Source organism: Cupressus sempervirens, chromosome 9 (assembly GCF_028749045.1).
Source record: "Cupressus sempervirens isolate cs-2001-9-10 chromosome 9, ASM2874904v1, whole genome shotgun sequence".
Classification (NCBI taxonomy): Eukaryota; Viridiplantae; Streptophyta; class Pinopsida; order Cupressales; family Cupressaceae; genus Cupressus; species Cupressus sempervirens.
Window position 1 is genome coordinate 96739669 of NC_143126.1, and position 17091 is coordinate 96756759.

Genomic DNA, 17091 nt, shown 5'->3' on the forward strand with positions numbered 1-17091 from the left:
GTTATTTAATTAAATAAGAAAAGTGTCTCTAATTAATTAAAGATTACTTAATTAAATAGAAAAAGTAATTAGGAGAGCATATCTCATTTTATTAAATTAAATATCTCAATAAAATCTCTCCTTAGTTGAAAAAGGAAAATTTCCAGTTCACTATTGATCAAAAATTAGATAAATCAGTTAACTCCTTTTTCTACTCAAATTGAATCAATTAACTCCTTATTTTACTCAAATTAAATCTGTTAACTCCCTTTAGTTTAGAAATCTCCCTTTATGACTGAACTTCACCTTTAATCCTGACCGCTGATTGAAATTGATCTCAACCATTGATGAATTCCGGGAAAGTCTATTTAAGAGACCCTCGGCTCTTCATTTTGAAAGGTTGAATGAAAATTTGCATCAAATTGTTGCTTGAATTCGTACTCACATTTGCTCATATTCACATACGCAATGATCAAGTTTGACCAAAAGTTGACAAAATTTAACCACAATTGACTTGAGTTGACTAGTTTCAAAAAGAATTTTGAAATAATTAAACGAAATTATTTAATTAAATGGAGTACTTACTTCTAATTAATTAAACAAAGTTATTTAATTAAATGAGAAGCTATTCCTAATTAATTAAATGAAGTTATTTAATTAAATATGAAAAGTGTCTCTAATTAATTAAAGATTACTTAATTAAATAAAAAAAGTAATTATGAGAGCATATCTCATTTTATTAAATTAAATATCTCAACAAAATCTCTCTTTAGTTCAAAAAGGAAAATTTCTAGTTCACTATTAATCAAAAATGAGTTAAATCAGTTAACTCCTTTTTCTACTCAAATTGAATCAGTTAACTCCTTATTTTAGGTAAATTAAGTCTGTTAATTCCCTTTAATTTAGAAATATTCCTTTATGACTAAACTTCACTTTTAATCCTGACAGTTTATTGAAATCGATCTCAACTGTTGATGAATTTAAAGAAAGTCTATTTAAGAGTCCCTCATCTCTCCATTTTGAAAGGTTGAATGAAAATTTGCATCGAATTGTTGCTGGAATTCATACTCACATTTGCTCATATTCACATACGTGAAGATCAAGTTTGACAAAAATTTGACCAGATTTAACCAAGGCTGACTTGAGTTGACTAGATTCGAATTTTTTTTTATAATAATTAAATGAAATTATTTAATTAAATGGAGTACTTACTTCTAATTAATTGAATAAATTTATTTAATTAAATGAGAAGCCATTCCTAATTAATTAAATGAAGTTATTTAATTAAATAAAAAAAATGCCTGTAATTAATTAAAGATTATTTAATTAAATGGAAAAAGTAATTATGAGAGTATATCTTATTTTATTAAATTAAATATATCAAATAAATCTCTCTTCAGTTCAAAAAGGGAAATTTCAAGTTAACTATTGATAAAAAATGAGTTAAATAAGTTAACTGCTTTTTCTACTAAAATTGAATAAGTTAACTCCTTATTTTAGTAAAATTAAATCTGTTAACTCCTTTTAATTTGGAAATCTCCCTTGATGACTGAACTTCAACTTTAATCCTGACCATTGATTGAAATCAATCTCATCTGTTGATGAATTTTAGGAAAGTCTATTTAAGAGAGCCTCAATTCTTCATTTTGAAAGGTTGAATGAGAATTTGCATCGAATTGTTGCTGAAATTCATACTCACATTTGCTCATATTCACATACGCAAAAATCATGTTTGACCAAAATTTGACCAGATTTAACCATAGTTGCCTTGAGTTGACTAGTTTCGAAAAGAATTTTGAAATAATTAAATGAAATTATTTAATTAAATGGAGTACTTACATCTAATTAATTAAACAAGTTTATTTAATTAAATGAGAAGTCATTCCTAATTAATTAAATGAAGTTATTTAGTTAAATAAGAAAAGTGTCTCTAATTAATTAAAAATTATTTAATTACATAGAAAAAGTATTTATGAGGGCATATCTCATTTTATTAAATTAAATATCTCAATAAAATCTCTCTTCTGTTCAAAAAGAGAAATTTCCAGTTCATTACTGCTCAAAAATGAGTTAAATGAGTTAACTCCTTTTTCTACTCAAATTAAATCAGTTAACTCCTTATTTTACTCAAATTAAATCTGTTAACTCCCTTTAATTTGGAAATTTCTCTTTATGACTGAACTTCACCTTTATTCCTAACCGTTGATTGAAATCGATCTCAACCGTTGATGAATTCAAAGAAAGTCTATTTAAGAGACCCTCATTTCTTCATTTTGAAAGGTTGAATGAGAATTTGCATTGAATTGTTGCTAAAATTCATACTCACATTTGCTCATATTCACATACCCAAAGATCAGGTTGTACCAAAAGTTGACCAGATTTAACCACGGTTGACTTGTGTTGACTAGTTTCTAAAAGAATTTTGAAATAATTAAGCAAAATTATTTAATTAAATGGACTACTTACATCTAATTAATTAAACAAAGTTATTCAATTAAATGAGAAGTCATTCCTAATTAATTAAATGAAGTTATTTAATTAAATAAGAAAAGTGTCTCTAATTAATTAAGGATTATTTAGATAAATAGAAAAAGTAATTATGAGAGCATATCTCATTTTATTAAATTAAATATCTCAACAAAATCTCTCTTCAGTTCAAAAAGGGAAATTTCCAGTTCACTATAGATCAAAAATGAGTTAAATTAGTTAACTCCTTTTTCTAATCAAATTGAATCAATTAAATCCTTATTTTACTCAAATTAGATCTGTTAACTCCCTTTAATTTGGAAATCTCTCATTATGACTGAATTTCACCTTTAATCCTGACCGTTGATTGAAATCGATCTTAACCATTGATGAATTTCAAGAAAGTCTATTTAAGATTCGCTCATCTCTTCATTTTGAAAGGTTGAATGAGAATTCGCATCGAATTGTTGCTGGAATTCATACTCACATTTGCTCATATTCACATACGTGAAGATCAAGTTTGACCAAAAGTTGACTAGATTTAACCACGGTTGACTTGAGTTGACTAGTTTCGAAAAGATTTTTGAAATAATTAAATGAAATTATTTAATTAAATGAAGTACTTACTTCTAATTAATTAAACAAAGTTATTTAATTAAATGAGAAGCCATTCCAAATTAATTAAATGAAGTTATTTAATTAAATAAGAAAAGTGTCTCTAATTAATTAAAGATTACTTAATTAAATAGAAAAATTAATTATGAGAGCGTATCTCATTTTATTAAATTAAATATCTCAACAAAATCACTCTTTAGTTCAAAAACGGAAATTTCTAGTTCACTATTGATCAAAAATGAGTTAAACCAGTTAACTCATTTTTCTACTCAAATTGAATCAGTTAATTCCTTATTTTACTCAAATTAAATCTGTTAACACCTTTTAATTTGAAAATCTCCCTTTATGACTGAACTTCACCTTTAATCCTAACTGTTGATTGAAATCGATCTCAATTGTTGATGAATTCCAGGAAAGTTTATTTAAGAGACCCTCATCTCTTCATTTTGAAGGGTTGAATGAGAATTTCCATCGAATTGTCGCTGGAATTCATACTCACATTTTCTCATATTCACATACACAAAGATCAAGTTTGACCAAAAGTTGACCAGATTTATCTATGGTTGACTTGAGTTGACTAGTTTTGAAAATAAATTTTAAATAATTAAATGAAATTATTTTATTAAATGGAGTACCTACTTCTAATTAATTAAACAAAGTTATTTAATTAAATGAGAAGCCATTCCTAATTAATTAAACGAAGTTATTTAATTAAATAAGAAAAGTGTCTCTAATTAATTAAACACTATTTAATTAAATAGAAAAAGTAATTATGAGAGCATATCTCATTTTATTAAATTAAATATCTCAACAAAATCTCTCTTCAGTTCAAAAAGAATTTTTTTTAGTTCACTATTGATAAAAAATGAGTTAAATTAGTTAACTCCTTTTTCTACTCAAATTGACTAAGTTAACTCCTTATTTTACTCAAATTAAATTTGTTAACTCCCTTTAATTTGGAAATCTCCCTTTATGACTGAACTTCACCTTTAATCCTGACCGTTGATTGAAATCGATCTCAACCATTGATGATTTCTAGGAATGTCTATTTAAGAGACCCTCATATCTTAAGTTTGAAAGGTTGAATGAGAATTTGCATCGAATTGTTGCTAGAATTCAAACTCACATTTGCTCATATTCACATATGCAAAGATCACGTTTGACCAAAACTTTACCAGATTTAATCACGGTTGACTTGAGTTGACTAGTTTCAAAATTTTATTTGAAATAATTAAACAAAATTATTTAATTAAATGGAGTACTTACCTCTAATTAATTAAACAAAGTTATTTAATTAAATGAGAAGCCATTCCTGATTAATTAAATGAAATTATTTAATTAAATTATAAAAGTGTCTCTAATTAATTGAAGATTATTTAATTAAATAGAAAAAGTAATTATGAGAGCATATCTAATTTTATTAAATTAAATATCTCAACAAAATCTCTCTTCAGTTCAAAAAGGGAAATTTCCAGTTCACTATAGATCAAAAATGAGTTAAATTAGTTAACTCCTTTTTCTAATCAAATTGAATCAATTAAATCCTTATTTTACTCAAATTAGATATGTTAACTCCCTTTAATTTGGAAATCTCCCATTATGACTGAATTTCACCTTTAATCCTGACCGTTGATTGAAATCGATCTTAACCATTGATGAATTTCAAGAAAGTCTATTTAAGATTCGCTCATCTCTTCATTTTGAAAGGTTGAATGAGAATTCGCATCGAATTGTTGCTAGAATTCATACTCACATTTGCTCATATTCACATACGTGAAGATCAAGTTTGACCAAAAGTTGATTAGATTTAACCACGGTTGACTTGAGTTGACTAGTTTCGAAAAGATTTTTGAAATAATTAAATGAAATTATTTAATTAAATGGAGTACTTACTTCTAATTAATTAAACAAAGTTATTTAATTAAATGAGAAGCCATTCCAAATTAATTAAATGAAGTTATTTAATTAAATAAGAAAAGTGTCTCTAATTAATTAAAGATTACTTAATTAAATAGAAAAAGTAATTATGAGAGCGTATCTCATTTTATTAAATTAAATATCTCAACAAAATCACTTTTTAGTTCAAAAAGGGAAATTTCTAGTTCACTATTGATCAAAAATGAGTTAAACCAGTTAACTTATTTTTCTACTCAAATTGAATCAGTTAATTCCTTATTTTACTCAAATTAAATCTGTTAACACCCTTTAATTTGAAAATCTCCCTTTATGACTGAAGTTCACCTTTAATCCTAACTGTTGATTGAAATCGATCTCAATCGTTGATGAATTCCAGAAAAGTTTATTTAAGAGACCCTCATCTCTTCATTTTGAAGGGTTGAATGAGAATTTCCATCGAATTGTCGCTGGAATTCATACTCACATTTTCTCATATTCACATACACAAAGATCAATTTTGACCAAAAGTTGACCAGATTTATCTATGGTTGACTTGAGTTGACTAGTTTTGAAAATAATTTTTAAATAATTAAATGAAATTATTTTATTAAATGGAGTACCTACTTCTAATTAATTAAACAAAGTTATTTAATTAAATGAGAAGCCATTCCTAATTAATTAAACGAAGTTATTTAATTAAATAAGAAAAGTGTCTCTAATTAATTAAACACTATTTAATTAAATAGAAAAAGTAATTATGAGAGCATATCTCATTTTATTAAATTAAATATCTCAACAAAATCTCTCTTCAGTTCAAAAAAAAATTTTTTTAGTTCACTATTGATAAAAAATGAGTTAAATTAGTTAACTTCTTTTTGTACTCAAATTGACTAAGTTAACTCCTTATTTTACTCAAATTAAATCTATTAACTCCCTTTAATTTGGAAATCTCCCTTTCTGACTGAACTTCACCTTTAATCCTGACCGTTGATTGAAATCGATCTCAACCATTGATGATTTCCAGGAATGTCTATTTAAGAGACCCTCATATCTTCAGTTTGAAAGGTTGAATGAGAATTTGCATCGAATTGTTGCTAGAATTCAAACTCACATTTGCTCATATTCACATATGCAAAGATCACGTTTGACCAAAACTTTACCAGATTTAACCACGATTGACTTGAGTTGACTAGTTTCAAAATTTTATTTGAAATAATTAAACAAAATTATTTAATTAAATGGAGTACTTACCTCTAATTAATTAAACAAAGTTATTTAATTAAATGAGAAGCCATTCCTGATTAATTAAATGAAGTTATTTAATTAAATAATAAAAGTGTCTCTAATTAATTGACGATTACTTAATTAAATAGAAAAAGTAATTATGAGAGCATATCTCATTTTATTAAATTAAATATCTCAACAAAATCTCTCTTCAGTTCAAAAAGGGAAATTTCCAGTTCACTATAAATCAAAAATGAGTTAAATTAGTTAACTCCTTTTTCTAATCAAATTGAATCAATTAAATCCTTATTTTACTCAAATTAGATCTGTTAACTCACTTTAATTTGGAAATCTCCCATTATGACTGAATTTCACCTTTAATCCTGACCGTTGATTGAAATCGATCTTAACCATTGATGAATTTCATGAAAGTCTATTTAAAATTCGCTCATCTCTTCATTTTGAAAGGTTGAATGAGAATTCGCATCGAATTGTTGCTGGAATTCATACTCACATTTGCTCATATTCACATACGTGAAGATCAAGTTTGACCAAAAGTTGACTAGATTTAACCACGGTTGACTTGAGTTGACTAGTTTCGAAAAGATTTTTGAAATAATTAAATAAAATTATTTAATTAAATGAAGTACTTACTTCTAATTAATTAAACAAAGTTATTTAATTAAATGAGAAGCCTTTCCAAATTAATTAAATGAAGTTATTTAATTAAATAAGAAAAGTGTCTCTAATTAATTAAAGATTACTTAATTAAATAGAAAAAGTTATTATGAGAGCGTATCTCATTTTATTAAATTAAATATCTCAACAAAATCACTCTTTAGTTCAAAAAGGGAAATTTCTAGTTCACTATTGATCAAAAATGAGTTAAACCAGTTAACTCATTTTTCTACTCAAATTGAATCAGTTAATTCCTTATTTTACTCAAATTAAATCTGTTAACACCTTTTAATTTGAAAATCTCCCTTTATGACTTAACTTCACCTTTAATCCTAACTGTTGATTGAAATCGATCTCAATCGTTGATGAATTCCAGGAAAGTTTATTTAAGAGACCCTCATCTCTTCATTTTGAAGGGTTGAATGAGAATTTCCATCAAATTGTCGCTGGAATTCATATTCACATTTTCTCATATTCACATACACAAAGATCAAGTTTGACCAAAAGTTGACCAAATTTATCTATGGTTGACTTGAGTTGACTAGTTTTGAAAATAATTTTTAAATAATTAAATGAAATTATTTTATTAAATGGAGTACCTACTTCTAATTGATTAAACAAAGTTATTTAATTAAATGAGAAGCCATTCCTAATTAATTAAACGAAGTTATTTAATTCAATAAGAAAAGTGTCTTTAATTAATTAAACACTATTTAATTAAATAGAAAAAGTAATTATGAGAGCATATCTCATTTTATTAAATTAAATATCTCAACAAAATCTCTCTTCAGTTCAAAAAGAAATTTTTTTAGTTCACTATTGATAAAAAATGAGTTAAATTAGTTAACTCCTTTTTGTACTCAAATTGACTAAGTTAACTCCTTATTTTACTCAAATTAAATCTATTAACTCCCTTTAATTTGGAAATCTCTCTTTATGACAGAACTTCACCTTTAATCCTGACCATTGATTGAAATCGATCTCAACCATTGATGATTTCCAGGAATGTCTATTTAAGAGACCCTCATATCTTAAGTTTGAAAGGTTGAATGAGAATTTGCATCGAATTGTTGCTAGAATTCAAACTCACATTTGCTCATATTCACATATGCAAAGATCACATTTGACCAAAACTTTACCAGATTTAACCACGGTTGACTTGAGTTGACTAGTTTCAAAATTTTATTTGAAATAATTAAACAAAATTATTTAATTAAATGGAGTACTTACCTCTAATTAATTAAACAAAGTTATTTAATTAAATGAGAAGCCATTCCTGATTAATTAAATGAAGTTATTTAATTAAATAATAAAAGTGTCTCTAATTAATTGAAGATTAATTAATTAAATAGAAAAAGTAATTATGAGAGCATATGTCATTTTATTAAATTAAATATCTCAACAAAATCTCTCTTCAGTTCAAAAAGGGAAATTTCCAGTTCACTATAGATAAAAAATGAGTTAAATTAGTTAACTCCTTTTTCTAATCAAATTGAATCAATTAAATCCTTATTTTACTCAAATTAAATCTGTTAACTCCCTTTAATTTGGAAATCTTCCATTATGACTGAATTTCACCTTTAATCCTAACCGTTGATTGAAATCAATCTTAACCATTGATGAATTTGAAGAAAGTCTATTTAAGATTCGCTCATCTCTTCATTTTGAAAGGTTGAATGAGAATTCGCATCGAATTGTTGCTGGAATTCATACTCACATTTGCTCATATTCACATACGTGAAGATCAAGTTTGACCAAAACTTGACTAGATTTAACCACGGTTGACTTGAGTTGACTAGTTTCGAAAAGATTTTTGAAATAATTAAATAAAATTATTTAATTAAATGGAGTACTTACTTCTCATTAATTAAACAAAGTTATTTGATTAAATGAGACGCCATTCCAAATTAATTAAATGAAGTTATTTAATTAAATAAGAAAAGTGTCTCTAATTAATTAAATATTATTTAATTAAATAGAAAAACTAATTATTATAGCTTATCTCATTTTATTAATTGAAATATCTCAACAAAATTTCTCTTTAGTTCAAAAATAAAAATTTCCAGTTCACTATTGATAAAAAATGAGTTAAATGAGTTAACTTCTTTTTCTACTCAAATTGAATCAGTTAAGTCCTTATTTTACTCAAATTAAATCTGTTAACTCCCTTTAATTTGGAAATCTCCTTTTATGACTGAACGTCACCTTTAACCCTGACCGTTGATTGAAATCGATCTCAACTGTTGATGAATTCTAGGAAAGTCTATTTAAGAGACACTCATCTCTTCATTTTCAAAGGTTGAATTAGAATTTGTATCGAGTTGGTGCTAGAATTCATACTCACATTTGCTCATATTCACATACGCAAAGAACAAGTTTGACCAAAAGTTGACCAAATTTAACCACGATTGACTAATTTCGAAAAGAATTTTGAAATAATTAAACAAAATTATTTAATTAAATGGAGTACCTACTTCTAATTAATTAAACAAAGTTATTTAATTAAATGAGAAGCCATTCCTAATTAATTAAACGAAGTTATTTAATTAAATAAGAAAAGTGTCTCTAATTAATTAAACACTATTTAATTAAATAGAAAAAGTAATTATGAGAGCATATCTCATTTTATTAAATTAAATATCTCAACAAAATCTCTCTTCAGTTCAAAAAGAGAATTTTCCAGTTCACTAATTATAAAAAATGTGTGAAATCAGTTAACTCTTTTTTCTTCTCAAATTGAATCAGTTAACTCCTTATTTTACTCAACTTAAATCTGTTAACTCCATTTAATTTGGAAATCTCTCTTTATGACTGAATTTCACTTTTAATCCTGACCATTGATTGAAATCGATCTCAACTATTGGTGAATTCAAAGAAAGTCTATTTAAGAGACCCTCATCTCTTCATTTTGAAATGTTGAATGAGAATTTGCATCGAATTGTTGTTGGAATTCATACTCACATTTGCTCATATTCACATACGCAAAGATCAAATTTGACCAACAGTTGACCAGATTTAAGCACAATTGACTTGAGTTCACTAGTTTCAAAAAGAATTTTTAAATAATTAAACAAAATTATTTAATTAAATGGAGTACTTACATCTAATTAATTAAACAAAGTTATTTAATTAAATGAGAAGCTATTCCTAATTAATTAAATGAAGTTATTCAATTAAATAAAAAAAGTGTCTCTAATTAATTAAAGATTATTTTATTAAATAGAAAAAGTAATTATGAGAGCTTATTTCATTTCATTAAATTAAATATCTCAACAAAATCTCTCTTCAGTTCAAAAAGGGAAATTTCCAGTTCAATATTGATAAAAAATGAGTTAAATAAATTAACTCCTTATTTACTCAAATTAAATCTGTTAACTCCTTTTAATTTGGAAATCTTCCTTTATGACTAAACTTCACCTTATTTCTTGACTGTTAATTGAAACGGAGCTCAACCATTGATGAATTCTTGGAAAGTCTATTTAAGAGACCCTCATCTCTTCATTTTAAAAGGTTGAATGAGAAATTGCATCGAATTGTTGCTAAAATTCATACTCAGATTTGCTCATATTCACATACGCAAATATCAAGTTTGACCAAAAGTTGACCAAATTTAACTACGGTTGACTTGAGTTGACTAGATTCGAAAAGAATTTTAAAATAATTAAACGAAATTATTTGATTAAATAGAGTACTTACTTCTAATTAATTAAACAAAGTTATTTAATTAAATGAGAAACCATTCCTAATTAATTAAATGAAGATATTTAATTAGATAAGAAAAGTATATTTAAGAGACCCTCATCTCTTCATTTTGGTAGGTTGAATTAGAATTTGCATCGAGTTGTTGTTGGAATGCATACTCTCATTTGCTCACATTCACATACGCAATGATCACGATTGACCAAAAGTTGACCAGATTTAACCACAGTTGACTTGAGTTGAGTAGTTTCAAAAAGAATTTTGAAATAATTAAATGAAATTATTTAATTAAATGGAGTAGTTACTTCTAATTAATCAAACAAAGTTATTTAATTAAACAGAAGCCATTCCTAATTAATTAAATGAAGTTGTTTAATTAAATAAGAAAAGTGTCTCTAATTAATTAAAGATTATTTAATTAAATAGAAAAAGTAATTATGAGAGCATATCTCATTTTATTAAATTAAATATCTCAACAAAATCTCTCTTCAGTTCAAAAAGGGAAATTTCCAATTCACTATTGATAAACAATGAGTTAAATCAGTTATCTCCTTTTTCTACTCATATTGAATCAGTTAAGTCCTTATTTTACTCAAATTATATCAATTAACTCGCTTTAATTTGGAAATCTTCTTTTATGATTGAACTTCACCTTTAATCCTGACCGTTGATTGAAATCGATCTCAACCGTTGATGTATTCTAGGAAAGTCTATTTAAGAGACCCTCATCTCTTCATTTTAAAAGGTTGAATAGAAATTTGCATCGAGTTGGTGCTGGAATTCACACTCACATTTGCTCATATTCACATACGCAAAGATCAAGTTTGACCAAAAGTTGACTATATTTAACCACGGTTGACTTGAGCTGACTAGTTTCGAAAAGAATTTTGAAATAATTAAACAAAATTATTTAATTAAATAGAGTATTTACTTCTAATTAATTCAACAAATTTATTTAATTAAATGAGAAGTCATTCCTAATTAATTAAATGAAGTTATTTAATTAAATAAGAAAAGTGTCTCTAATTAATTAAAGATTATTTAATTAAATAGAAAAAATAATTATGAGAGCATATCTAATTTTATTAAATTAAATACCTCACCAAAATCTCTCTTCAGTTCAAAAATGAAAATTTTCAGTTCACTATAAATAAAAAATGAGTTAAAACAGTTAACTCCTTTTTCTACTCAAATTGAATCAGTTAACTCCTTATTTTACTCAAATTAAATCTGTTAACTCCCTTTAATTTTGAAATCTCCTTTTATGAATAAACTTCACCTTTAATCCTGACCGTTGATTGAAATCGATCTCAACCGTTGATGAATTTCAGGAAAGTCTATTTAAGAGACCCTCATCTCTTCATTTTGAAAGGTTGAATGAGAATTTGCATCGAGTTGTTGCTGGAATTCAAACTCACATTTGCTCAGTCACATACGCAAAGATCAACTTTGACCAAGAGTTGACCAAATTTAACCATAGTTGACTTGAGTTGACTAGTTTCGAAAAGAATTTTGAAATAATTAAAAGAAATTATTTAATTAAATGGAGTACTTACTTCTAATTAATTAAACAAAGTTATTTAATTAAATGAGAAGTCATTCCTAATTAATTAAATGAAGTTATTTAATTAAATAAGAAAAGTGTCTCTAATTAATTAAAGATTACTTAATTAAATAAAAAAAGTAATTATGAGAGCGTATCTCATTTTATTAAATTAAATATCTCAACAAAATCACTCTTTAGTTCAAAAAGGGAAATTTCTTGTTCACTATTGATAAAAAATGAGTTAAATGAGTTAACTCATTTTTCTACTCAAATTCAATCAGTTAACTCCTTATTTTATTCAAATTAAATCTGTTAACTCCTTTTAATTTGGAAATCTCCCTTTATGACTGAACTTCACCTTTAATCCTTACCGCTAATTGAAATCGATCTCAACCTTTGATGAATTCCAAGAAAGTGTATTTAAGAGACCCTCATCTCTTCATTTTGAAAGGTTGAATGAGAATTTGCATCGAATTGTTCCTAAAATTCATACTCACATTTTCTCATATTCACATACGCAAAGATCAAGTTTGACCAAAAGTTGACTAGATTTAACCACGGTTGACTTGAGTTGACTAGTTTCAAATTTTTTTTTTAAATAATTAAACAAAATTATTTAATTAAATAGAGTACTTACTCGTAATTAATTAAACAAATTTATTTAATTAAATGAGAAGCCATTCCTAATTAATTAAATGAAGTTATTTAATTAAATAAGAAAAGTGTCTCTAATTAATTAAAGATTACTTAATTAAATAGAAAAAGTAATTATTAGAGCATATGTCATTTTATTAAATTAAATATCTCAACAAAATCACTCTTCAGTTCAAAAAGGGAAATTTCCAATTCACTATTGACCAAAAATGAGTTAAATATGTTAACTCCTTTTTCTACTCAAATTGAATCAGTTAACTCCTTATTTTACTCAAATTAAATCTGTTAACTCCCTTTAGTTTGCAAATCTCCCTTTATGACTAAACTTCACCTTTAATCATGACCGCTGACTGAAATCGATCTCAACTGTTGATGAATTTAAAGATAGTCTATTTAAGAGACCCTCATCTCTTCACTTTGAAAGGTTGAATGAGAATTTGCATCGAATTGTTGCTAGAATTCATACTCACATTTGCTCATATTCACATACACAAAGATCAATTTTGACCAAAAGTTGACCAGATTTAACCACGGTTAACTTGAGTTGACTAGTTTCGAAAATAATTTTGAAATAATTAAACGAAATTATTTAATTAAATCAAGTACATACTTATAATTAGTTAAACAATGTTATTTAATTAAATAAGGAGCCATTCCTAATTAATTAAATGAAGTTATTTAATTAAATAAGAAAAGTGTCTCTAATTAATTAAAGATTTCTTAATTAAATATAAAAAGTAATTATGAGAACATATCTCATTTTATTAAATTAAATATCTCAACAAAATCTCTCTTCAGTTCAAAAAGGGAAATTTCCAGTTCAGTATTGATGAAAAATGCATTAAATCAGTTAACTCTTTTTTCTACTCAAATTATATCAGTTAACTCCTTATTTTACTCAAATTAAATCTATTAACTCCCTTTAATTTGGAAATCTCGCTTTATGACTGAACTTCACCTTTAATCCTGACCGTTGATTGAAATCGATCTCAATCGTTGATGAATTCCAGAAAAGTCTATTTAAGAGACCCTCATCTCTTCATTTTGAAAGGTTGAATGAGAATTTGTATCGAATTATTGCTGGAATTCATACCCACATTTGCTCATATTCACATACGCATAGATCAAGTGTGACCAAAAGTTGACCAGATTTAACCACGGTTGACTTGAGTTGACTAGTTTCGAAAAGAATTTTAAAATAATTAAACAAAATTATTTAATTAAATGGAGTACTTACTTCCTATTAATTAAACAAAGTTATTTAATTAAATGAGAAGCCATTCCTAATTAATTAAATGAAGTTATTTAATTAAATAAAAAAAGTGTCTCTAATTAATTAAAGATTATTTAATTGAATAGAAAAAGTAATTATGAGAGCATATCTCATTTTATTAAATTAAATATCTTAGGGTAAAAGCACAAACTTGTGTCACCTTTTGTGATATCTTGTACCGTTTCGGCCAGAACACTTTTGGCCGTAATGGATCCGGTCGTACACGCGTGGCGGTTGCGTGCTCCTACCTGGCGTGTACCATTTCGGCCGAAATGGGTTCGGCCGAAAGGGTTACGGCCAAAACTCCGAAACGGAATAAAACTCGGCTCAAACCTCTAGCGGCTATCATTGTTACTATTGCGGTTCCCGATTGTTTGGAGAGCGGATTAAGGGTTTCGGCCGTAACTGGTTGGTCGTTTTTCCCTCTGAATTTTTTAATAGTTTTTAAACGTATTTTTTGATTAGTAGATGTTAATCGTACTTAAAATAGTTGTTTTTTATGATTTTGTGAGTGGAATGCTTTAAATTATTTATTTTTTAATATGTTTAAATTATTTTAAATTTTTTAGATTATTTAAGAATGGTATTTAAATTAATTTGTTAGCAAAAATGTAGTTAAACATAAGATAAAAATCTAGAAAAACATTAATTAAAAGTGTAGAAAAATATTAGGAAAAACATTAGAGTAAAATATAGAAAAACATTAGCTTAAAATATAAAAAAACATTAGGTTAAAATTTAAAAAAACATTAGGTTAAAATATACAAAAAAATTAGGTTAAAATATACAAAAATATACCTTCTAACATAACCTTATATTAACTACAATCATAACCCATACCACATTCTAACCGTAACATAGGCCCTCTACTAACCAAATGAACCACACTTAGATATTGATGATGTTCATTTTAACAACTAGTTATTGTTAGGTAATAATGATTCTTAATTTACCAAATGACACATAACGACCTCATGATACATTTTTAGGTATTTTTATCCATATATATGTTAAGGGGACCTAGGGACTTCTACTAGATCATTACGTCTGTTATAGGTTGTAATAGGTATTCATATGTTTACTAGCACATAATAGGTATTGTCAGGTAATAACGAGTCTTACATTACCAAACAACACATTACTTGATCACTTATGTCAACTGCATTTTTCAATACCTTATCCATACATGTGTGTCTTAAGGGGACATAGGAGTCGTAATAGGTCATACTATTTTTTATAGGTTAGATAATAAATCTTAATATGTATTATTAGCATATAATAGGTCTTATTAGGTAATGATGACTCTTACATTACCATATGACACATAACAACCTCATGATACATTTTTAGGTATTTTTATCCATATATATGTTAAGGGGACCTAGGGACTCCTACTAGGTCATTACGTCTGTTATAGGTTGTAATAGGTACATTCATATGTTTACTAGCACATAATAGGTATTGTCAGGTAATAATAAGCCTTACATTACCAAACAACACATTACTCGATCACTTATGTCAACTGTGTTTTTCAATACCTTATCCATACATGTGTGTCTTAAGGGGACATAGGAGTCGTAATAGGTCATACTATTTTTTATAGGTTCTAATAAATCTTAATATGTATTATTAGGATATAATAGGTCTTATTAGGTAATGATGATTCTTACATTACCAAATGACACATAACGACCTCATGATACATTTTTAGGTATTTTTATCCATATATATGTTAAGGGGACCTAGGGACTCCTACTAGGTCATTACATCTATTATAGGTTGTAATAGGTATTCATATGTTTACTAGCACATAATAGGTATTTTCAGGTAATAATGAGTCTTACATTACCAAACAACACATTACTTGATCACTTACGTCAACTGCATTTTTCAATACGTTATCCATACATGTGTGTCTTAAGGGGACATAGGATTCATAATAGATCATACTATTTTTTATAGGTTCTAATAAATCTTAATACGTATTATTAGGATATAATAGGTCTTATTAGGTAATGATGATTCTTACATTACCATATGACACATAACGACCTCATGATACATATTTAGGTATTTTTATCCATATATATGTTAAGGGGACCTAGGGACTCCTACAAGGTCATTATGTCTGTTATAGGTTGTAATAGGTATTCATATGTTTACTAGCACATAATAGGTATTGTCAGGTAATAATGACTCTTACATTACCAAACAACACATTACTTGATCACTTATGTCAACTGCATTTTTCAATACGTTATCGATACATGTGTGTCTTAAGGGGACATAGGAGTCGTAATAGGACCTCATGATACATTTCTAGGTATTTTTATCCATATATATGTTAAGGGGACCTAGGGACTCCTACTAGGTCATTACGTCTATTATAGGTTTTAATAGGTATTCATATGTTTAAACTAGCACATAATAGACTGACCTTACTATCAACCTTAATAAAACTATATCCCATTTACTTTATTAACATTCTTAACTCTAATTCAAACTAGTAAATTAAGTCATGAGTTCTAAATTGTAAATTAACATTTGCTAACTAAAATCTTTTACTTATCTAGTAACAAATTTTTCTATCCCTATGTCCTAATTGTCATCTACACTCTAGGCCATAATCATCAAAACATTTACATCAAAATTTAGATTTTAGTCAAGAATTATATTTTTTTGTTGCATGTATGTACATGTGTGCACTTAGTTATCATTTAATCAAGAAATTTTATTTTATTTTTATTGCATATACATGTACATGTACGAATATTTATTTTTCACATTTGCATGAGCACGTTACAATGTACATTAGATATGGTCTCTAAGATAATTTGTTTTAAAATACATATGTATGTTACATGATTGTTCATTTAGCACCATACATTTAATGTTGTGTATTTATATGTACATGTGTTTCAAATTAAATTTAACTTTTAATTATTTTAATTTAAATAGACTTGTATGTTTATATTTGTATATATATGCATGTGCAGATCTCTAGATATTTATCACTTAGATTGTAGCTTCACATTCATATTCTCATATTTATTTTCATATA